Below are 17,065 nucleotides of genomic sequence, written 5' to 3'. Positions count from 1 at the left end.
ATGTGGCAAAAATGGGAAATCCTATACAATAAATAAAACTGTCACATGCGCCAAATACAATTACCGTAAAATGCTTACTTACAAACCATTAACTCTTTCTTGAACTGCATTGTTGGTTAAGAACATATTTACCAAAATTAAATTAAATTTAAATTTAAAAAAAAACACATTAACAAGGCTATATACAGAGTATCTGTCTCCATATTATCAAGCATAGTGGCGGCTGCATCATGTCATGGGTATGCTTGCAAGCATTAAGGACTAGGGAGTTTCAGGATTTAAAAACAATAAAACGGAATGGAGCCAAGAACAGACAAAAAAGGAAAACCTGGTTTAGTCTGCTTTCCACCAGACACTGGGAAATGAATTCACCTTTCAGCAGGACAATAAACAAGGCTAAATCTACACTGGTGTTGCTTACCAAGAACACAGTGAATGTTCCAGAGGTGCCGAGTTATAGTTTTGACTTAAATCTACGGGAAGACCTGAAAATGGTTGTCTAGCAATGATAACCAAGGTTGCCAGGTGCAAAATAAGTTTGAGATTTACCCAGAAAGCCACAGCTGTAATCACTGCCAAAAGTGCTTCCACAAAGTATTGACTCAGGGGTGTGAATACATGTAATATTTCTGTATTTCATTTTCGATTTTTTTAAAATCTAAAATGCCTAAAAACACATTTTCATTTTGTCATTGAGGCCAAGGTCACCAACCTTGAGTAAAGATCACATTTGCATAAAAAATATATGCTGAGATCTACAACTTATATATATTTTTAAACATGAACCTAATAAAAACTGTAAAAACTGTTCTGTAGGAATCAGGTTTGTGCAGTAGGCAGGCCTAATACATTATCACAGCATATTGGCTATATGCCTGGCCTGCCAATATTGTTCTTCTCAGACCACATATTTAAAAACTTGAGCTTTGATAACAAAATAAATCATTTGGTGTAGCACTTGCGAGCCACAGCGGAGAATAAATTGAATTAGAATATATATTTTCCTGGACAAATGGTAAGCTACCTGCATCTGATGGTTATTAAGACAACTGTGAACGTAAAATCACAACATCAGTGATGTTCAGGTGGGAAAGTCATGGCTCAAGAAAGATGCCCGAGTTTCCACCTTGGATGACCGTTTTTATTCCCCATAATATTTCATTCAGATCTTGTTTTATTCCCGAGTTCCCAGTGGGCTTGAGTGCATTGAAGTCGTAGATGTCCAAGTTCCTAGCGGTTTTGAATGCAGCATTAGTCTCGGCGGAGGGAGGGAAAGAGCAGCAGAGGGTCAGACTCTCGTGGTCCCTGCTCTCTCCTTCCTTTCTCTAGTCAGTCTCAGAGGAGATGGGACAGTCTTCCACCTGATGGGGAAACTCTAGTCACACCACATCTGCCTCAAGCACAAATTAAATGTTGTTCCTATGACCAGAGAAAGTGAAATATTCAAATAGACACGACAAACTGCTAATAACAAAAACTCAATGCTATCGATACACTCGGCTACTCATTCATTGCAGCGAGAGTAGGAGTTTTGAATAAAAATGTGACAGTATTGAATAAAAAAATTATTCTCTTATAAAAACAGCACCTCTTTGCTGTATTATTTAACCGTCTCTCCCTGGTCATGTTTAAAAGTTATGAAATATCACGTAGGCTCGTATCAAACTTGTAGGCACTGATTTGAGCTATCAGATTGGCCAGCGCCCTGGGCTCAATTTAGCAACAGATCTCCAGGTCCGCCGGGTAGACCGAAATTAAATAGTTAAAATGCGAACACTTATTGGGATTTGTGTGTAGATGGATGACAAAAATAAATAGATGAAATATATATTTTGATTTCAGTCCAACAACAAAATGTGGAATAAGTCAAGGGATATGAATACTTTGAAGGCATTGCATTGGAAAAAGGTATTTCATACTTCATATTTCTTGTAATGAACGACAAAAATACAGATCGGAAGACTTTCCTGCCCTACTGCTTCAAATGCTATTAAAAAGAAAGACACACAACACGCACATTATATATCTCCAAAGATACGAGCTACACACATAAGCTACTTACGACTCATACTCATTGCAAAAAAAAAAAAAAAAAAAAAAAAAGTCATGTTCGCTCTAGTGTACTGTCCAATGAGCAGACAACCCTCCAGGCCTTTCACAGAGCAGTCAGGGTTGCCACGGCACCCAGTGACATTCAAAGACGTCATTAGGGGGATGGGAGGTTAATAAAGGTCTGGTCAGTCGTCAGCGGTTCTAAATATAGACAGAAAAAGATTGGAGAAGAGAGGAGCCAGTAAAAGAATCCACAGGTGGTTGTTGTTGTTAGGATTTATTCTGATATAGGATAGCCCATGTGTAGAGGAACTTCAACTGGAATCATATGAGTAAAGCCTTAAAAAAAGTATATTGTTTAAGAGACCCATAAACACATCCTACTACTGGAGATAATTCAGAATTATCACTCCAGTTTGCCGACTTCTTTAAGATAAAAGTAATAAAAGTTTAATGGTGAACCATACAGCCACCATGAAGCACAGGACTTTGAGATGCTGGTTTCCTGTCATCAAACAAACTTGTAAATTACTCAAGGAAATCACAACACATGAGTAATGCCCTGAGGGGAGTTCATGGACAGGATCAGAGGGGTAAGAGGTCACAGGGGGTGGGCTTCTTTGGCATTTCATGAAGGGAAAAAAAGCTGGAGGAAAGAACCAGACTTACCTGTGGTGTTGGCAGAAATGATGAACGGAGAAGCCAGAGATGATTGTGTTAGTGAACTTTGTTGTTCCAAAACTCAGTCAAGTTGAAGGTAATAAGAATTAGGATGATAAAGCCTTAGGCGAGTGTGTATCTGCTTGTGTTTGGGAATAGACTGAAGGTTCTAAAGTGGGTCTTCGGAGTCAGCCATGACTTTAGTCCAAAGGTATGGTGGATCAGTAGGCTCCTCCCCTTCTTCAAATCAATCCCACTGCAATAGTCACAAATGAACAGGAGTTAGCCAGCTGCAGATCAAGGATCCTGGTATCCATAACTCCTCACACTCCTGGCCACTGACGACTGCATGGCCAGCATTCATTCAGTCATAAGTAATTCAGTAATGTTAGTTTGACTCCAATTTTGCTTAGTCAGGCAATGACAGTAAGTGATCTACCAGTCAAGATTAGTTGTTACGCACAGGCCAAATAAGCATTTGGGCTACCTTCATTTGCAACTCTCCCTCACCGACTACCACCATGATAAACAGAGATTACCAATGATTCTACATTATTCCACTCCTGACTACCACTAAAACACTCTTTATGATCGCATAAAAAAAGTCTAGTTGCTAAAGACAGTGTCTGAAATGTGGAAAATTGTTTTGCTTTGAGGGGGGAATGTGAGGGAGTCAGTTTGCCTCTGCCGAAAAGCACTCACAGAGCTGTTAATGGAATGAGTCATGCAGCCTGGGGTCTGCAGAGACGAGAGACACACTACAATACCCACACTCCCCCTGGGGATGGCGGAGGAGAGGCATAGCGCTGCAATAGCCATACTGGCCCCCAGTCTCACCTGGGGTCATTGAGCATGGTGAGTGGAGAAATGGACAGTGTCAATATGTGCAGTCTTTCTAAGCTGGGCCTCTGTTCTAAATCAATAGGTTACTTAGTCATTTCATCACCGTGTGAATGTGAAAACACATTCTAAATTACTTGTGTAAATTTATCCCTGCTTATGTATGGTCTATTTCTTAGGTCGCAAAATAAATAAAACCTTAGTCGTTGCTTCCTTGATCTCTAGTATAGCTATTATATCCATGGCATACATTTTTACAAGGGGATTTCATCATGGGAGGTCTGATTTCATCCATCTAGGGTTCTGCCAAACATAAATGAAAATCTATATTCTCTTTATTCCAATTAGCCTTTTTTTTACGCTGGAATCCATACTTGGTGAATATGCCACGTCCGTTTGCAATATTACAACAGAAGTTACTTCAAACTACAGACAGTTCATTTCCCGCAGACATTGCATGCACGATATAACAGCAGAGGTACTGCACTTTTTTTTGTTTGTTGCCAGATGCTCCTCTCCTCAGTTTCATCAACAAATCAAAAAGGATAAATGCTCTGGGGTGAGCTGCGGTGCCGTTTCACCTTAACACAAAGCAGCAAATATTCTAAATCATTTCAATAAACTCCTGTCCAGGGAGCCTAATCACAAGCAATAAAATGGGCGCAAATTGCTATGTGCATTATGTTAGAGTTGATTTTACAAAGAGGTTATTCACGCACTTTGCAGACCATATCCAGAGCAAATTACATTATATACATTTACATATTTTGTATTCACACAGCTGGATGAGCACTGGCACAGTGCCAATTTATGTATTTTTCATTAATTGACAGCAATGAATTTGGGGTATTTGAACATGCAACCTCCTGGTTAAATCCTGAACATGCAAATGTTGTCTCCATTACACCACACTGTCAAAGGTCCAACAAAGTGCCTGCTTTATGCTTAATCCCCATTGATCTCAGTTTGCTCTGCAGCTGCTGTTGGGTCTACATCCTACAGGAGTCCTGGCAGTTCCACAGCCCACTGGGGCACCCTGCATTTTGGACAGTGTCCCTCCCTGGACCTGCGGCCTCACCTACTGGGCAGAGTGAGCAACTGCAGGGGCAGGATGTGGCCAGACAGGGGCCCCACATGTCTCAACTCTAGTCGGAGTAGGCATTATCAACCAGATTTAATCACCAGTTTCCTCATTTCAGCAAACACTGGATAATCTTTATGCCTAATCTAACCATAGGGCTGCACTACAGTAAATTATATATTCTACACAGAAACCTCTGACCAAAGTGGCACTGAGGATCAGAATGTGGCATTTTACACAAGTAAGGCTCGGGTGACTGATAATGACGTAAAGAATTGGCATTTCTGAAAATATTGGAAGTCTATATCAGAGCGTGCCTTTAAATGATCAATTTCAGTATGGAATTGTACATCTGTTGACTTTTTTTTATGCACACAGATGGCAAACAGTAACCTATACAGGAAAACAGAGGGTGCGCTAGTTGTCTGTACCAAAACTCCAGTAATTTCATTCATAGCTTGTTCGCCATCTTTTTTTCTTTAAATAGGGAGACTGTTTTCAGCACTTACAGTACCAGTCAAAAGTTGACACCTACTCATTCAAGGGTTCCTTTATTTTTACTATTTTCTACGTTGTAGAATAGTAGTGAAGACATCGAAACTATGAAATAACACATATGGAAACTTGTAGTAACCAAACCAGCTTCATGAGGTAGTCACCTGGAATGCATTTCAATTAACAGGTGTGCCTTCAAGGATGCTCTCGATGGTGCAGCTGTAGAACTTTGAGGATGTGGGGACCCATGCCAAATCATTTCAGTCGGTTGAGGGGGAAATAGGCATCATCATGCCCTCTCAACCACAGTCTTGTTGTGTTTGGACCATGATAGTTTATTGGGGATGGACACCAAGGAAATTGAAGCTCTCAACCTTCTCAACTACAGCCCCGTAGTGGAGCAGTAGTCTTCGACCATCTCCTTTGTTTTACCTCTGCTGCAGAGGATAAGTTCATTATGGTTAACTGCACCTCAGATTGCAGCCAAAATAAATACTACAGAGTAAAAGACATCTCAACATCAACTGTTCAGAGGAGACTGTGTGAAATCAGACCTTCACGGTCAAATTGCTGCAAAGGAACCACTACTAAACCACACCAATAACAAGGAGAGACTTGCTTGGGCCAAGAAACACGAAGAAAAGGACATTCACTGGTGTAAATCTGTCCTTTGGTCTGAGGAGTCCACATTTGAGATCGTTGGTTCCAACCACCGTGTCTTTGTGAGACGCAGGGTAGGTGAACAGATGAGCTCCGCATGTGTAGTTCCCACCGTGAAGCATGGAGGTGGGATGGTGCTTTGCTGTCGATACCGTCTGATTAATTTAGAATTCAATGCAAGGCCTCCCGGGTGGCGCAGTGGTTAAGGACGCTGTACTGCAGCGCCACCAGAGAATCTGGGTTCGCGCCAAGGCTCTGCCGTAACCGGCCACGACCGGGAGGTCCGTGGGGCGATGCACAATTGGCCTAGCGTCGTCCGCGTTAGGGAGGGTTTGGCCGGTAGGGATATCCTTGTCTCATCGCGCACCAGCAACTCCTGTGGCAGGCCGGGCGCAGTGCGCGCTAACCAAGTGCCAGGTGCACTAACCAAGTGCCAGGTGCACGGTATTTCCTCCGACACATTGGTGCGGCTGGCTTCCGGGTTGGATGGCGCGGTGTTAAGAAGCAGTGTGGCTTGGTTGAGTTGTGTATCGGAGGACGCATGACTTTCAACCTACGTCTCTCCCGAGCCCGTACGGGGGTTGTAGCGATGAAACAAGATAGTAGCCACTAAACAATTTGATACCATGAAATCCATCCCAGCTGGTTTGCGCTTTTTGGGACTGATTTTTTTGTCAACAGCACACCTCCAGGTGACCAAGGAGAGGGATGGAGGGCTGCATCAGATAACCTGGCCTCCACAATCACCCGACCTCAAACAAATTGAGATGGTGTGGATGAGTCGGACCACAGAGTAAAAGAAAAAGCAGCCAACAAGTGCTCGGCATGTGTGGGAACTCCTTCAAGACTGTTGGAAAAGCATTCCAGGTGAAGCTGGTTGAGAAAATGCCAAGTGCACCAAGCTGTCATCATTGCAAAGGGTGTCTATTTTAATCATCTCAAACTATATTTTTATTTGTTTAACACTTTTTTGGTTACTACATGATTCCATGTGTTATTTCATAGTTTATCTTCACTATTATTCTACAATGTAGAAAATTGCCAAAATAAAGAAAAACTGTTGAATGAGTAGGTGTCCAAACTTTTGACTGGTACACACACACAAATAAAAGTTAGACGGCTAAAAACGTGAAGAACTCTAGATTATTTTTAGGCCATATCGCCCAGCCCTATTTACTACTGCAGTGTAATTCCTGGAAAGCGGATCTAAGTCCCACTCATCAGTAGCAGAAGTCTCGCCTCTAAGCCGTATGATTTAATGGAATGGAGTTAGAGCGCTGAAAGCCCATGCAGTACCGCCGTCCCTGTGCCTTCCACACTGAAGCAAGGCTCTCAGGCGTCGTGCCCAAACACGTCGCTGATCGTTTAATGCTCTTAAAACTACTCTCCTCAGCTGTCCCCTCCGGTTTAACACTGGCCTCTTGTCAGCACATTGGCTAAATATATTCATCTTTCTCTAGGGTTTTGTTTGGTTTTGCAAGGTTATCTGGGAACAGGATTAGACTAACGACAAGAACATGTCAATTTAGTCTCACACGTTTAGATACCAAAATCACCAATGCCAATTTGTGACAGGATGGCATTGTTGCACCAATTGCAAGAAACATCTCAAATTGCAATTATACTTTGACATTGTTAATTTTATGCAGCCTTTCTAAAGTTAGGGACAAAGTGCCATTAACATTTCTCCTGTACACCCACGAAGGATGACATTTCCTCTAATTGCATTCAATATGTCAGCTAAATCTGAAAATGTGTCTGAAGTGTGTTATGGGGCTAAGCAAATGGCTCTCTGTGTGATATTCCAGAAGTTGGTAAGCAACTCTCCCCCTGCAGGATCCCAAGGCACTCGGTCAGATGACATGCTCCGGCAAGGGCCTGGCTTCATCACGGCATACACAGGAAGCTTGGTTATAGAAACCGTGTCACAGGGATAATGGGATGCTTTGTCGCAGGTTTTTTTTAGAACCTTTAACCACCTCTGACTGCTGGCCTAGCCGCTTTCACAGGCTGCATTATCCTAAGTGTAACGTAGTTCGTCTGTTTGAAGAGAGTCAGACCGAAATGCAGCGTGTAGGTTACTCATGACTTTTAATGAAGATAATGCGGTACATGAAATAACTGAAGAAGAAAACAACAAACGAGTGAAACTAATTACAGCCTATCTGGTGACTAACACAGAGACAGGTACAATCACCCACGAAATACAACGCGCACTCAGGCTACCTAAATACGGTTCCCAATCCGAGACAACGAGAATCAGCTGACTCCAATTAGGAATCGCCTCAGGCAGCCAAGCCTAACTAGACACACCCCTAATAATACACACTCCCAATTAATACAAACCCCAATACGAAACACAACATATAAACCCATGTCACACCCTGGCCTACCCAAACATATAACAAAAACACAAGATACAATGACCAAGGCGTGACACTAAGGACGTGCGACTGGGGATAAAAATATCAGCTCATCTTTTTTTTTACCCTTTGCAGTACGACTGCGTGATGGTGCAAGGAGACTCATCTGGAGACTATCCTAAGTGGGGGTCTCCGCCTCCTCGCATTATCACTGAAAACACCTGTCCCTCCAACAGCCAGGAAGTGCTGCTAAGTGACATGCTCTGTCCTCAGACCTTGGCATCAGCTTATGCTTGAAGTCAGGACTTAAAATGGTTCAACATATGAAGCACAGAAATTGTACACCAAGAGATTCTTAGAATTGCAGGGGGAGCTTTAAGCAGGAGCAAATCAATTTGCAACAAGCAAATGTGCTTCATGTTTAAATTGGCTGCGGTCAACTTTATTGCATAGCATTTATGAATGCAATGGCCTTCCGGCAACGCAACAGAAAGGCCTGTGGCACTGAGTCAGGTCTGGTCCAAAATCAGAACCACATAAGGAGGATCTTTTGTGCTCTTATAAACAGAACCAAAGATGGCGTCTGACACTCACTAACCCAGCAAAAATGTGTGCTGCTGCTGCACATCCCCCTCAGCCAGCCCTCAAAGTCAAGGCGAGAGAGCGACCAGCAGATTCTCAAGGAGAAAGTAGGGACACTGCACCCAGCAGCGCCTTTCCCACTAGCAGGGACGAAATGGCCCCATCTCCCCTTGACGCCATACCTTACATACAAAACAGGAAACACACAGGGTCTCAATGGCAGTGTGGCGCCTTTAACTTACCTTGAAGCTAAATTGTTCACTTAAATAGCAGAGAGAGATAGGCCTAATTAGTTGATTAAAAACGTAGTCCAATGAAGCATGTCTAGGCAATGGCCTTATAACTGGTCCAATGATGTTTCATTAGGATCCAGACACCAAACTACTCACTTCAGTCAAATGATTTTCCCCAACACTGAAGTGCCTCACAGAAATGATACAATCAAAACAATCTCAGGTCAGCACATTGCTCAAGGGTAGGAGGATGGCACCTATTCCTTCTGGAATTTGAACCAGCAACACAGCCTAAGTCACATGCCCATTTCTCCAAGAATAGGCTTTTCTGGGGGCTAGTATTGTAAACGTGCATGGAATATTGGGATGGAGGCTGTCAACTGTGGGTTTTATCCAATCAACACTGGTAATCAGATTTCCAGGATATATATATTTTTTCAGCATTATCATACAGCAGAGGTTATTTTTGCTTCACACTATAGCCTAAAGTTTTCTACAGTGTACGAATCCAAGGGTCCATTCATTTTTGCATTGCAAACAGAATAGGCGAACATCAAGGCCCTGTATCTTCAGGGCAGCGCATGGGCAGGGCTGTTCAATAGCATTTTTTACATTTACATTTACATTTAAGTCATTTAGCCTCTTATCCAGTGTGCATTCATTTGACATCCAGTGGAACAAACAATGTGCATCTAAATCTTAAAGGGGGGTGAGAGGGATTACTTATCCTAAATTCCTTAAAGAGGTGATGAGACTGTCTGATTAAAAACACTCCATAAAATAAGAGTTAAATTAAGTTAAATTTTCAACACCTCATTTGGACAAATGACTCTGCTTCAAATCATTGATGAACTGTCTTAAAAAAATAAAAATAAGAGTTGCAATCTTACAACCTCTATGTGCTAAACCTACTTCGTGAAGGAGTAGGCCTAATCTCATGGACAGATGCACGTAACATAAAAATGGTAGTAGCAGCAGTATCTGTCGACAGCCTGTGGGATGGCACAGACTAGTCCAAACTGGCTGAGAATTTCCATTTAGAGGGATGAAGACTTTACTAGTCTCGTTAGTACATTTACACAACATTTAAATTCTGGGTGTATGAGATCAGAGAAGCAAAGTTCGACCCATCAAGTTTAATTCAGGCAATCGTTATAAAAGATACACATTTCAAAAATATACATTAGTAACCCACAGAGAAAGCACATTTAAAAAGTATACTGTTCAGTGGCCATGGTCTGAGGCAAAAGTTACTTATATCCTTCCTCATAAGGAAGAGGTCCCCTATGGAACACGGGATCTCAGTGTGACCCTTTAAGTCTTGACATCTGGGTGCACCTCAGCCACGCTCAAGGTCCTAAATGATATCATAACCGCCATCGATAAGAGACATTACTGTGCAGCCGTCTTCATCAACCTGGCCAAGGCTTTCGACTCAGTCAATCACCACATTCTTATTAGCAGACTCAACAGCCTTGGTTTCTCAAATGACTGCCTCGCCTGGTTCACCAACTACTTCTCAGACAGAGTTCAGTGTGTCAAATCGGAGGGCCTGTTGTCCGGAACTCTTGCAGTCTCTATGGGGGTGCCACAGGGTTCAATTCTCGGACCGACTCTTCTCTGTATACATCATTGTCACCGCTCTTGGTGATTCTCTGATCCACCTCTATGCAGACGACACCATTCTGTATATTTCTGGCCCTTCTTTGGACACTGTTAACAAACCTCCAGACGCGTTTCAATGCCATACAACTCTAATTCCGTGGCCTCCAACTGCTCTTAAATGCAAGTAAACTAAATGCATGCTCTTCAACTGATCACTGCCTGCACCTGCCCAGCATCACTACTCTGGACGGTTCGGACTAAGAATATGTCGACAACTACCTAGGTGTTTGGCTAGACTGGAAACTCTCCTTCCAGACTCACATTAAACATCGCCCATCCAAAATTAAATCTAGAGTCGGCTTCCTATTTCACAACAAACCCTCCTTCACTCACGCCGTCAAACAAATCCTCATAAAACTGACCATTCTACCAATCCTTGACTTTGGGGATGTAATTTACAAAATAGCTCCTAACACTCTACTCAGCCAATTGGATGCAGTCTATCACAGTGCCATCCGTTTTGTCACCGTAGCCCCATAGATCACCCACCACTGCGACCAGTACGCTCTCGTTGGCAGGCCATCACTTCCAAACCCACTGGCTCCAGGTCATCTACAAGTCTCCGCTAGGTAAAGCCCCGCCTTATCTAAGCTCACTGGTCACAATAGCAGCACCCACCACTCCATATCTCACTGGTCACCCCCAAAGCCAATTCCTCCTTTGGCTGCCTTTCCTTCCAGTTGTCTGCTGCCAATGACTGGAACTGCAAAAATCACTTAAGCTGGAGGCCCATATCTCCCTCACTAGCTTTAACTTCACTAGGGTAGGGGGCAGTATTTGGAATTTTGGATGAAAAGCGTGCCCAAATTAAACTGCTTGCTACTCAGGATATGCATATAATTAGTAGATTTGGATTGGAAACTTAAGAGTTTCATAACTGTTCAAATAATGTTTGAGTATAACATAACTGTTATGGCAGGAGAAAAAGAGGAAAATCCAACCAAGAAGTACTATTATTTTGAAAGGCTGTTTTTCCATTGAAAGCCTTTCACCATACAAAGACTTAGGACCCAGTTCACGGTCTCTATGGCTTCCTCTACATCGAGAACGCGCCTTTCTTGTTTCCTATGGACAAAGCTTTGGTCCGGTTGAAATATTATTGTTATTCAACATTATTCAGCATGTTTACTAACTTTTATTGTACTTTCTTTTTACTTTTCGTCTGGACTTAGTGCCCGCGCCTTAACTTCTTAAAACACCCATCGTGTTAGCGGGATCATTTATCAACACCCGCTGAATTGCAGTGCACCAAATTCTAATTACTAAACATATTTAATTTTCATGAAATCATAAGTGCAATATAGAAAAACACAGTTTAGCTTGTTGTTAAGCCACCTGGTGTTTCAGATTTCAATACAGCTTTTCGGCAAAAGCATAACAAGCGTTTATGTAAGAACATCCCTCTCAGTAGACAAAATATTACAACCACCTAGCAGCCAAGTAGAAAGTCAGAAAAGCAATAGATTAAGTCGCTTACCTTTGATGATCTTCGGATATTTTCACTCACGAGACTCCCAGTTACACAATGATTGTTCCTTTTGTTCCATAAGGATTATTTTTATATCCAAAATACCTCCATTTGTTTGGCGCGTTATGTACAGAAATCCACAGGCTCGAGCGGTCACGACATCGCAGACAAAAATTCCAAATAGTTTCCGTAATGTCCACAGAAACATATCAAACGTTTTTTTTAATAATCAATCCTCAGGTTGTTTTTAAAATCTATAAAATGGGTAATATATCAACCGGGACTGTCGCTTTTTAGGAGAGGGAGAGGGAGACAATGGCTGCCCCACACTGTTGCGCAAGCAAAACTCATGCGAACACCCAGCTATCCACTTACGCGATGTTATCTTTCTCACTCATTTTTCAAAATAAAAGCCTGAAACTATGTCTAAAGACTTGACCCCATGAGGAAGCGATAGGAAAAGGAATCTGGTTGATATCCCTTTAAAATGGAGCGAAGGCAGGCTATGGAACATGGAGCTTTCAAAATAGAAGCCACTTCCTGGTTTGATTTTCCTCAGGTTTTCACCTGCAATATCAGTTCTGTTATACTCAGACAATGTTTCGACAGTTTTGGAAAATTTCGTGTTTTCTATCCTAATCTGACAATTATATGCATATTCTAGTTTCTGGGCCTGAGAAATAGGCCCAAATGAGTATGTTTTTTTTGTTGCCAAAAATGAAAATCCTGCCCCCTACACAAGAAGTTAAGCATTCAGATTACTGGACAAAATGCAAACAAAAGGAGGTATTTGGTCAAAGAGGGACATTATCGAACAAAACAAACATTTGTTGTCTAACATGGAGACTTGGGAGTGCCACCAGATGAAGAACAAAGGTAAGTGATTAATTTTAATGCTATTTCTGACTTTTGTGACACTCCTTGGCTGTAAAATGGCTGTATGGGTTTCTGTGGCTGTGGCGACAAAGCATTTCTGACCATAACGCACCAATGTAAACAGATTTTGGGATATAAATATGAACTTTATCAAACAAAACACACATGTATTGTGTAACATGAAGTCCTGAGTGCCATCTGATGAAGATCAAAGGTTAGTGGTTAATTCTCTCTATTTCTGCTTTTTGTGACTCCTCTCTTTGGCTGGAAAAATGGCTGTATGGTTCTGTGACTAGGTGCTGACCTAACAATCGTATGGTGTGCTTTCGCAGTAAAGCCTTTTTGAAATTGGACACAGTGGTTGGATTTAAAATGGTGGATAATGCTTGTATGTTTGAGGAATTTCAATTATGGAATTTCTGTTGTTTTGAATTTGGCGCCCTGCAATTTCACTGGCTGTTGTCGAGGTGGGACGCCAGCTGTCAGAGCAGCTCACAGATCACTGCACCTGTACATAGCCCATTCAACTACCTCATCCCAACAGTGTATTTATTTAGCTCCTTTGCACCCCAGTATATACTTGCGCATACATCTTCTGCACATTTACCATTCCAGTGTCTAATTGTTTTATTGTAATTACTTTGCCACCATGGCCTATTCATTGCCTTACCTCATTTGCACTCACTGTATATATATATTTTTTTTTTTTCTTTTCTCTACTCTATTATGTTTGTTTATACCATGTGTAACTGTGTTGTGTGTCGAACTGCTGTGCTTGATCTTGGCCAGGTCGCAGTTGTAAATGAGAACTTGTTCTCAACTAGCCTTCTTGGTTAAATGTAATTCAACTGGGCACATGCAGCTGTGTTCCAAAAAGTATCCAGATGTTTGCAGATAAGATCAGGTTAGGGTTATCTGATAGCCAAGAGGGCTGAAATCAGGAGTGTGTGACAAGACAACCCTTGAGCAAAAAAGCTGATGCTAGAGATAGTTTAGCCAGTGGTTCTTAATTTACTTGGAGTGACTTAAAAGGAGGGCAATTCCACAGCAACAGTGATGCTGAGATTTTCATTTTAAAATTTATACAAAACAAAATCCAATGATTATAGTTAAACAACCCGTACAACTCCATGCACAAGGACTTAAAAGGACACTCGAGGACTGTGAGAGGCATCCACACACACGAGAGAAGCAGCATTTCTGTCAATCAACTGATCTCTAGCTAATCTTTGACACCTAATCAAAGACAGGCATTTGTCATCAATTTCATTTTAGGAGAAAATCATTCTCCATTACCTCTGGCTCCATCCAACTTCTGCACAATGGAGCTGTGCAAGACAGCCAAATGACTTGCGAGCCAAAATCACATCTTTCCATAGGGTTTAGGGTGGCCTGCAGGTAAAATGTTAGCGTGTACATGCACAGAACAAGCTACAAATCAAAATCTTACTTTGGAATCCACTGTAGACTATACACCGAGTGTAAAAAAAAAACCATTAGGAACACCTGCACTTTCCATGACAAACTGACCAGGTGAAAGTTATGATCCATTATTAATGGCACCTGTTAAATCCACTTCAAATCAGTGTAGATGAGGGGGGGGCAGGTTCAAGAAGGATTTTTAAGCCTTGAGGCATGGAATGTGCATGTCATTCAGAGGGTGGATGGGCAAGATCAAATATTTAAGTGCCTTTGAACAGGGTATGGTAGTAGGTGCGGGGGGGACTGGTTTGCGTGTCAACTGCAACGCTGCTGTGTTTTTTCACACTCAACGGTTTCCTGTGTGTATCGAGAATGGTCCACCACCCAAGGGCCATGCAGCCAACTTGACAACTGTGGGACGCATTGGAGTCAACATGGGCCAGCATCCCTGTGGAACACTTGACACCTTGTAGGCCATGCCACAACAAAGTGAGGGCAAAAGGGGTGTGCAACACAATATTAGGGAGGTGTTGTAATGTTTTGTACACCGAGTATCTAGGCCTACCTTTGATAAATGTCATGTTCCTTTCATAACCGTTATGACTATCATGAAAGTAACTGTAAAAACACAACATTGCTAGCAGACAATCCATTGTGATAACCAACACTGACCATAAATGGAGAAACTATTCATACATCTCTACATGAGGAAACCTACTGGTCACTACTTCACTATCTATGCCTAAAAAGGTGCTTCCAGTAATGCAAATTAGTATTTGGGGGGGCAAGGAAGGCACTGATATTGCATTAATTGGCCTAAGCCATTATATTTTTCCTTTTACGTAGTAAAAAACTAGTGGCATCAATGTCATTTAACTAGGCAAGAACAAATTCTTATTTACAATGACAGCCTACCAAAAGGCCTCCAGGGGGGACTGGGGCTGGGATGAAAAATAAAATATAGGACAAAAACACACATCACGACATAAAGAGAGACCTAAGACAACATAGCACGGCAGAAACATGACTGCACAGCATGTTAGCAACAACGTGGGACAAACAGCACAAAAGGGCAAGAAGGTAGAGACAATAATACATCACGCAAAGCAGCCAAAGCTGTCAGTAAGTGTCAATAATTGAGTTAAGTGAATGAAGAGATTGAGAAAACTGTCCAGTTTGAGTGTTTGTTGCAGCTCATCATTTTAATTAGCATATATATTGAATATGCAAAAACAGGCTTCCTACTGTGCGGGGTCCTCGCTCACACACACACACACACACACACACACGTTAGGCATATTAACTGTATACACCAATAGAAACAACTAGCAGGGAGTGGGACCCCAACTCAAGTGGCCCCATCACCTTAAAAAATGCGGCGTCGCAAACTTGCTGACGACTGCAATGGGGGTTACCAGAAGTGGAGATTGCAGAAGTGGCAAACTAACTAGTCATTTCAACTCGAACAAAATTTGCTAAACATGGAGGACACAAATTGCCATGGAAGAGGCACCGACGGCTGCGGTACTGCTTTTAGCACCCACCCTAAAAAAAAAAATCTAATGTGACAGCGAAGTTAGCCTGCGTTAGCTAGTAACGTTAGCTAGCAAGCTAACTAGACGTCTGGGAACATTACAACCTGGCTAACTGACGCTTTAAATCAGATGCCAATACTGTGTGTCAGTTTGTTAACTTGGCATTTTCCAAATTAGAACAATCCATTCATGCACATTAGCTAAAGCAACTTCATTGCTGGCTAACGTTAACTAGCTATCACAACTTCATAGCGTTCTCTCAGCTTGTTAGCTAGCCAGGAGTAACCAAACGCATCAGATGAAAATATCGCTGTATGAAATCATTTCTTACTAGCAGTAGACGAAAGATACATTATCTCCCAGCAAACAAAACGTACCTGATTGTCGTTCTCCTTTTCGCTGCTCGGAGATTGCCTCTTCGACCGTTACACTTCTTGATCGGTTTAATAATATTTTGGGGGGATGAAATGTCTAATTTTCCCTGTTACAACTCTCTTTCCTCCATATTTTGAGCTCCTCCACCAACAACATTAATGACGTTTGTCCCATGTCACGTGACCCCATCTGTTGGCGCTAAAAATAGATTATACACCCAATGAGTAACTCAGTACAGCAGGACAGATACCCAACACAGTCGCAGTGGTAGACACTCCTACCACGGTCGGAGTGAGTAGGAAAGGACTGCAAGTTTCCTACCAAAATCTTGGTTGCGCAGAATGTGCAGCGCATCATTTTGGGAAGGCTATCAATGTGAATCTTGGGCGCCACTATTAGATATACATAGATATACAGTAACTCAGAACAGAAAGTTACAGAGTACGCTAGACTAGAGAATGGGAAACATGTTTACATTGCCAAAGCATGTGGAATAGATCATAAACAAAAGTGAAATAAACAGAAATTAACAGTAAAAGCTTTAAAAGAATAGAGCCATTTCAATTTCTATTACTGGCTATGTATAGTGTTGTAGCAATGTGCAAAGAGTTGAGGTAAGAATGGGAAAATAAATAGTATGTGGATTCTATTGTGAAATGTAGGTAGCACACATGAGGATGTTTTTCTCTTTAGAGATCATTTCCTTGAATACTATTGCTAACCAGATGTAAAATTATGTTTTGATTAATTTAATGGAG

The 17,065-nt window shown here is 41.9% G+C and overlaps 1 long non-coding RNA gene across 1 annotated transcript; it reads right to left on the bottom strand.

Moving 5' to 3' along the window:
* Window positions 1-1,813: 1,813 nt before the first annotated feature.
* On the bottom strand, window positions 1,814-16,467 carry LOC124015413. Its single transcript, XR_006835147.1, has 3 exons — window positions 16,310-16,467; window positions 2,722-2,968; window positions 1,814-2,253 (listed from the first exon to the last, which is right to left on the bottom strand). It is a non-coding gene; the product is annotated as an uncharacterized LOC124015413 (long non-coding RNA).
* Between the last annotated feature and the right edge of the window lie 598 nt (window positions 16,468-17,065).

Source organism: Oncorhynchus gorbuscha, linkage group LG26 (assembly GCF_021184085.1).
Source record: "Oncorhynchus gorbuscha isolate QuinsamMale2020 ecotype Even-year linkage group LG26, OgorEven_v1.0, whole genome shotgun sequence".
Taxonomy (NCBI): domain Eukaryota; kingdom Metazoa; phylum Chordata; class Actinopteri; order Salmoniformes; family Salmonidae; genus Oncorhynchus; species Oncorhynchus gorbuscha.
Note: the sequence above shows the minus strand (reverse complement) of the source record. Positions and strands in the feature narration are given on the sequence as shown.